The sequence below is a fragment of the Pan troglodytes genome, chromosome 15, assembly GCF_028858775.2.
Source record: "Pan troglodytes isolate AG18354 chromosome 15, NHGRI_mPanTro3-v2.0_pri, whole genome shotgun sequence".
Taxonomy (NCBI): domain Eukaryota; kingdom Metazoa; phylum Chordata; class Mammalia; order Primates; family Hominidae; genus Pan; species Pan troglodytes.
The window spans coordinates 20,555,587-20,562,904 of NC_072413.2; the positions used below are offsets into that span (position 1 = coordinate 20,555,587).

The following is a 7,318-nucleotide window of genomic DNA, read 5'->3' on the forward strand; positions in this document are numbered from 1 at the left end:
TTTAGTTTAAGAGAATGACATTAAACTAATTCAGAATGGCCAGAGCATACAACTCAAAATGTATGTCAGTAAGTATAAAACTAAAGCAATAAGCAGAAACCACTTTGTGAAAATAATTAAAAGCCATTATAAGATGTTTGTACATTATATTATCTTGAAGACAATCATGAGCAGTGAAAGAAATCTGCACAAGTAAATAGTATAATGAAATGTCACTGTTTGAAAGATTACTATGAGTTCACATACTTATATATTATATCCATGTGTGGGCATGTATATAAAATACATATATGTAGTAAAACACATATAATACATTTTCCCTTGATGCTTCTTTTTTCTCTTAATTCTGGAGTAATTCTTTCTGTAACACAGTATATTGATAGGCCCTTCTTATAGCAAGAAAAAAACCTATCCTGGATGAAAACTTACTCAAGAAAAGCCAAAATCCACAGTTTAATCAACATTCCTCAGTCTGGCCACAGGGGAGAGCTGTTTAAAAAGTATTCTAGGTAGATGCATTTAGTTCTCTGCAGTTAAACTGTTGTGATGTGTCTCTGATTGGTTGCCCCCAAAGTTGCAATATCCTGGAAGCAATTGCAACAGGCCTCATTCTGAGTTCAAAGCAACTCCTGTTAAGGAAGCCTATTCAGAAGCTGACTGGATATTCTGGCAGGCCAAGGATGGAGACTCTCCTGAAAGTGCTTTCAGGCACCTTGTTGTGGCAGTTGGCCTGTGAGTACACGATTCAGTCTGGGAGAGGTTGTGATATGACAGCATCTTAATGACAATAGCTTTCTGTCTTGGGAAGGGCCCTTTTAAGAACCAGACCTAAGAAGTGAGGAAAATGTACCGTAATTATGTGGTGATGCTTAATGTTTTAAATAAGGAAGGAAGGGAGAAAATCACCCTTCCCTTCACGAGATTGAGCATCTCATTCGATTGTCTTTCTGATCAGGGGTGAGAAGCCAACAACCAGTGCAGAGTCCTCAAGCCGTGATCCTCCGAGAAGGGGAAGATGCTGTCATCAACTGCAGTTCCTCCAAGGCTTTATATTCTGTACACTGGTACAGGCAGAAGCATGGTGAAGCACCCGTCTTCCTGATGATGTTACTGAAGGGTGGAGAACAGAAGGGTCATGACAAAATATCTGCTTCATTTAATGAAAAAAAGCAGCAAAGCTCCCTGTACCTTATGGCCTCCCAGCTCAGTTACTCAGGAACCTACTTCTGTGGTGCAGAGACACAGTGATACCCAGGCCTCCAAGACCTGTACTCAAACCTAAAGCTGAGCCACAGGTGCTCCCCTAGCACAGATGCTCACCACAGGAGTATGGGGAACTTACCAGAAGGTTCATCCATGATAAAAGAGAAACCTGAAGGAAATTCATTTGCTTCAACATACAACACAAAAAGTAAGCCATGGCTTTAAGACCATATCTAATTTGGCATTGTTTTCTTGATAATTATTTAATTGCTTGGTTGGTATTATATGATAGATAACTTAGATTCAGAGAAAATTACATAGATTTCAGTTTCAAAAACCGGAGTGAATTCCTATTTGACTGAAGCTATACATATAAACTTCTTTTGGATCTCTGCATTCCTATCTGAAAGTGAAAAGTAACCTCTCTTTCTTCTCCTAGGTACCCACAGCTTGACAATAGGACAGAAAAAAAAAAAATTGTCTGGTTCTTTCTTGGACGAGAGGATTGTACACAGTAGGTATTTAGATTGTTAATCTTGTTACCTATCTGGAAAGGTCACTAGCATTATTTTTTCCAAGGTTTTAAATATCTGTTTTGGGGAAATGGCATTTAGAAGTACTTCAATTTTATATTTGCCTTGCCTTCTCTTCTCATTGTGGTTTATTCTGATTGATTTCCAGCTTTGCCCAAGGGACCCTGAGTTATCTTACCAGTTTGCCCAATGGTCAAGATCCTTCCTCAATTGTTCCTTTCACATCAACCCAGCACAACACTGCATGTAGGAAACACTCAACAAGTTTTAATTGAGTCATATGTTGATAAGAATTGAGAATGGCCAGGTGTGGTGGCTCACGTCTATAATCCCAGCACTTTGGAAGGCTGAGGCGGGTGGATCACTTGAGGCCAGGAGTTCAAGACCAGCTTGGCCAACATGGCGAAAGCCTAACTCTACTAAAAATATAAAAATTAGCCAGATGTGGTGACACACACCTGTAATCCCAGCTACTTGAGAGATTGAGGCATGAGAATCACTTGAACCTGGGTGGTGGAGTTTGCAGTGAGCCGAGATCACGCCACTGCACTCCAGCCTGGGTGACAGAGTGAGACCCTGTCTCAAAAAAAAAAAAAAAAGAAAAGAAAAAAGAAAAAGAAAGAAAAAACAAACGAAATAATCACACACAGAATTCCTTCCACAAGATCAGTCTTCCACAAACATTCTACAACTTGCTTAAATCTTTAGTCTTGTCCTATCAGTCTACCCTAGAACAAAAATTTAATTTTTCAACTTTCTATATTCATTGAGTTTTATCCATCATTTTTTTACTCAGAAAACTTTAAAATTAACTTTTTACAAACTTAATTTTAAAAAATTAATTTAAAAATATCTCCATGCTGGGAAAAATTACTTTCTCTTTAACAGAAACCAGATTCCCATGCCTTCTTAGAAGCTTTTTATCAAAAACACAAAACAACTTTATACACTTTGCATATATAACTGTTTCTCTTATAGCTAGTAGTTTGTTGTTTTGTTTTGTCTTGTTTTGTTTTTGAGATGGAGTTTCGCTCTTGTCGCCCAGGCTGGAATGCAGTGACGCAATCTCAGCTCACTGCAACCCCCGCCTCCTGGGTTCAAGCAATTCTTGTGCCTCAGCCTCCCAAGCAGCTGGGATTACAGGCACACACTACCAAACTTGGCTAATTTTTTGTATTTTTAGTAGAGATGGGGTTTCACCATGTTGGGCAGGCTGGTCTTGAACTCCTGACCTCAGGTGATCCGGCCGCCTCAACCTCCCAAAGTAATGGGATTACAGGTGTGAGCCACTGCGCCCGGCCATAGCTAGTATAATTATGTACATAAATTGTAATGTTACTTCTTAGTAACTCTTATTCTTAGTGAAAAACTGAGGAAGTAAGTAATTCTAATTAAGCACCAGATACAGAGTCCAAGACAAAGGACAATCCCTGGAGCTAGGCTTCACAATCTCCTAAAGGCCCAAATCCAAAAACATAGTTTATAGACAAGTTAAGTGTCAAAAATTGTCATAAAAACACATTTTATGATTTTAAAACATCTAGCAGAGATAATATCTGAACAATAGGCCAATAGACAGACAAAATGTCTAAATTAAATTCTGAAGAGGTTTCTATTTTATTTTATTTCACCAATAATTTTTAAATTGTCTTTATTTGTTAAAGATTACTAAAGTCACATGAACTTAAAGGTGTTTGAGTTAAGGTTTCTATTTTTCTCATAAAATATTTAAGTGTTTACTTTTTAAGCCAATTAATTAGAACTTTCACATATTTTGGTTGTGAAACATCACATACACATAACACATATAAATATATAGACACTAGACACGCAGACACACAGACGGAAGCAGATCTTGTAGAACTATATGATTTTTTATTTACCAATTTTAAGTAGTTGTTTTTATTCACAGTTTCAATTACCTATTTTATTGCTCTAGGCAACTGTTAGGCGACCCTAAATTTGCATTTCTAAAGTGATAACTCTCAGGTGAAACAAGATAAAGGATTTGCATCTCAAAATACAGACAGAGACAGGGAATTTAAGCTCTTTAAATTTGGTTGTGTTAGAGGAAGATTGAAAACATGGATGCCAAGTAACACAAAATTATATAAATTTATCACGGGCTTTTATAAGGTGACCAATTTCATTTAAATAGGTGCTTTTAATTTAGTCTCTTTTTTATCTGGACCATTGAATTCAAAGCATAACTCACACTAAATCTTGGGTCCCCCAAAAGAGGTAAACACCATGGGGATTAGGACACTCCATGTTTTCACTGTACATTTCACTGCAAATACATTTCCCCTGAGGCTGGTGGGCAACCCATTGCCAATCAGCCCACTCTGTGATCAGCCCATTCCTTCGCCATTATACACACCAAAGGCAAGCTTTTCACAATAAAAAGAAATTTCTAGTAACTCCAGAAGCAAAAATTTCTGGTAGTGCAATGCAAAGGAGAGCAGAGTTTTAGATCTGAGAAGACACTGTCCATTTTCAACTCTTGGGATTCCCTGAGGAAAAAAATAGCAGTTTCTCCCATAAATGGGTCTGTGGCACATTTTCTGTTTTTTCTTAAGGAATCCCAGGCTGTTAGAATTTGTTGTTGTTGTTTTTTGTTTGTTTGTTTGTTTTTGTCTTATGTGGCACTGAGGGTGGCAAGAGGAAGGAAAGGGCAATAGAAACAGAGAGACAGAGGGAGTGCACATTCCTAGCAGCGGTTTAAGAAGAAATTCAGTTGCCTGAGAAATGTTTACAGAGAGAGAGAGAACAGAGGCCTTAAAGCAGTAAGTAAATACATACATAGCCTAAATATCAGTTTTAATTAAGTCAACTTTTGACTATAGAGCCCTTTAAATAAATCCTTTCAAATCTCTTATTATCAGATTTTAGCTGAGACAAACAGTTGATATTTCTGACTTTTGAACTTCTTTACCAAAAGGTATCCCCCCAGGTGCCTTAATCAAGGTTATTACATAACCGTGGGTACACAAGCTGTCTCCAAAGAGTTGGCAAGCATTTTTTAACAAGATCCAGAATCACCCCAAAGATCGCTCAGCGAAGGAAAGTTTCATTACCAATAAATGTGGTATAACCCATATTTCTGTCAGGCCATGTTTTTAGAGTCTTACCTTCTCAGCTGACCATATGCACACAAAGGCCCCAAAGCCTCATGTGCCCCCAACAGATGAAAAAAGACAGGAAACAAAAAGCTATGGAAATGGGAAAGGTCAATAATAAAGATCAATAATAAATTGATACCCAACAAAAAAGTCACACAAATATTAAATCGAGAGGGGCTGGATCCCTGACCAGTAATCAGACTCACCCTGTGGATGTGAAAGTGCAGAATTTTAACTATTAGGCCACAGGTGGAGTGGCCTTTGTTTTTCCTTGACCAGAAAGCAAACCCAAGCCTCTGCAGGAATTTTACCTACCAGAACTGTTTTAGGTCAGATTTTTCACTCTTAATTTAGTCAAGATAATTTTTAAGGCTGGCCATGACACTATTATATGTCCTTTTTAAATGTGATCTCTTTGTTAATTGTTTAGAATAAGAGATCCCTAAAATCTTTAAATTAATTGTCCCGAAAGAAAGGATGGGAAAAGGGTCTTGTTGTGTAAATGAAACTTCTCAGGTAGTCAAATTGTTGACCTTTTTTACCCAGCCAGGGTTTTTAGAAGTGAAAATTGACTTTCTCCAGCTGCAGAGTTTCATTCAACATTAGAGGGGGCCAGGAGTTGGTAAAGTCTAACAGAAGGTGGACCAAAACTGAAAAGAAAAACCAGAAAAAGTGATCACAGAATTCACATATAATTGCGATCTCTCAGCATAAGGGTAAGTTATAGCCAACTGACAATAAACCTTGACTTTCAGCTACCAAATCCCAATATGAAACCAGCTCCTTACCTGGAGATGGACCCAAGCTGAAGACTGCTGTCTGCCATCATGGAAGCAGAAACTACCAGAAAAGGAGTTTTACAGCAGAATAAACCTCAGATCCCAATTGAAAATTTGGGGGAGATCAGGGATCTCTGGAGGGAGAAGTTCCCAGAACTTACATAGCAAATCATCCAATCTGTAAGAGTAATAAAGAGTTCCAGCTGGTACCAGGGCCCCAATAGGAGACTTGCTGGAGGCCAACAGCCAGACTCCACTCGGAGTTCCTTTGTGGTCACCAACATGTAAACCAAAAAGTGACTGAGGCAGATCTCTATTGATTAGAGGTTTATTTTGCCAGTCGAGGATATGCCTGGGAAATAGAAACATAAGTCACCGTAGTATCCTTGACCTGTGTTTTTCCAAAGAGGGTTTTGGAAACTTAACTATTTAAGGGGTAAGAGCAAGCAGGAGGGAAAGGGGAAAAAAGGAGGGACAGTAGGCAATGAGACAAGTGGTTACATTCTTATAAGGCTTTGATTAACACTCAATGAATCCACATTTTGTGTGTGAAAAGAAGAGAGTAGAGGAAAAAATCAATTATGCATTCATCTCATCCTCAGTAAATCTACATTTTACATAAGATAGAGTAAGCATGTGAGATTAGAGTTACCTGTTTGGGAACAGAAGGAAGGCAGTGTTTTGTGTGACTCCGTTTCCAACCTTAATTTTCCCCTTGGCATAATAACTTTGTGGTTTTGAGATTTTATTTTTCTTTCCAGATTGAGATTCCCATGACCCCCCATTTGAGTTCAATTAATAATTAATTTGCTAGAACATCTCATAGAACTCAGAGAAACACTTACTTACATTTACTAGTTTATTATAAAGGCATACATATATTACAAAGCATAAGGATGAAGAGATGCAAAGGGCAAGGTATGGGGGAAAAGGGTGCAGAACTTCCTCACCGTCTTAGGGCACACCACTCTCAAGGAACCTCCATGTGTTCAGCTATCTGGAAGCTCTCTGAACCTAGCCCTTTTAGGTTTTTATGGAAGATTCATTAAATAGGCATAATTGATTAAATCATTGGCCATTGGTAGTCAACTTAACCTTCAGACTCTCTCCCCTTCCCAGATATTGGGGATGGAGCTGAAAGTCCCAACTCTCTAATCATGCCTTTGTCTCTCCCATCCCCCATCCTGAAGTTACCCAGGGGCTGCCAGCCGTCAGTTCAGTCAATCATTAGCAAAGACAAGACATCGCTTCAGAGTTTCTAAGTATTTTAGGAGTCGTATGTCAGGAAAAGGGGTCAAAGATTGAATACATACTTCATAATATCACAAGTCATAAAACTGAAGAGTACTTAGCAACCAAAAGAAATAAAGTACTGATTCTTCCATCAATATGGATAAATTTTAAAGCATTATTCTGAAAGAAATAAGCTAGACACAAAAGAATACCTACCATATAATTTTATACATACGAAATTTTAGAAAAAAGCAAATCTGATCGATGGTGACAAAAATCAGATCAGTAGTTTCCAGGTATTGGGAATGGAAGAAGGACATTGACAACAGTAAGTCACAAGGGAACTTAAAAGGTGATAAAATATTCTATATGTTGATTAGGATAGTGGTTACACAGATGTAAATGAGGGAAGAGAGAGACCCTCTCGTATTGTTTTATATTGTTTTAT

At 38.0% G+C, this 7,318-nt stretch overlaps 1 long non-coding RNA gene across 1 annotated transcript; it reads left to right on the forward strand.

Moving 5' to 3' along the window:
- Positions 1-1,244: 1,244 nt before the first annotated feature.
- Positions 1,245-6,465, forward strand: LOC129136962 (uncharacterized). Its single transcript, XR_008538974.1, has 3 exons — positions 1,245-1,411; positions 1,643-1,717; positions 5,405-6,465. It is a non-coding gene; the product is annotated as an uncharacterized LOC129136962 (long non-coding RNA).
- Positions 6,466-7,318: the final 853 nt, after the last annotated feature.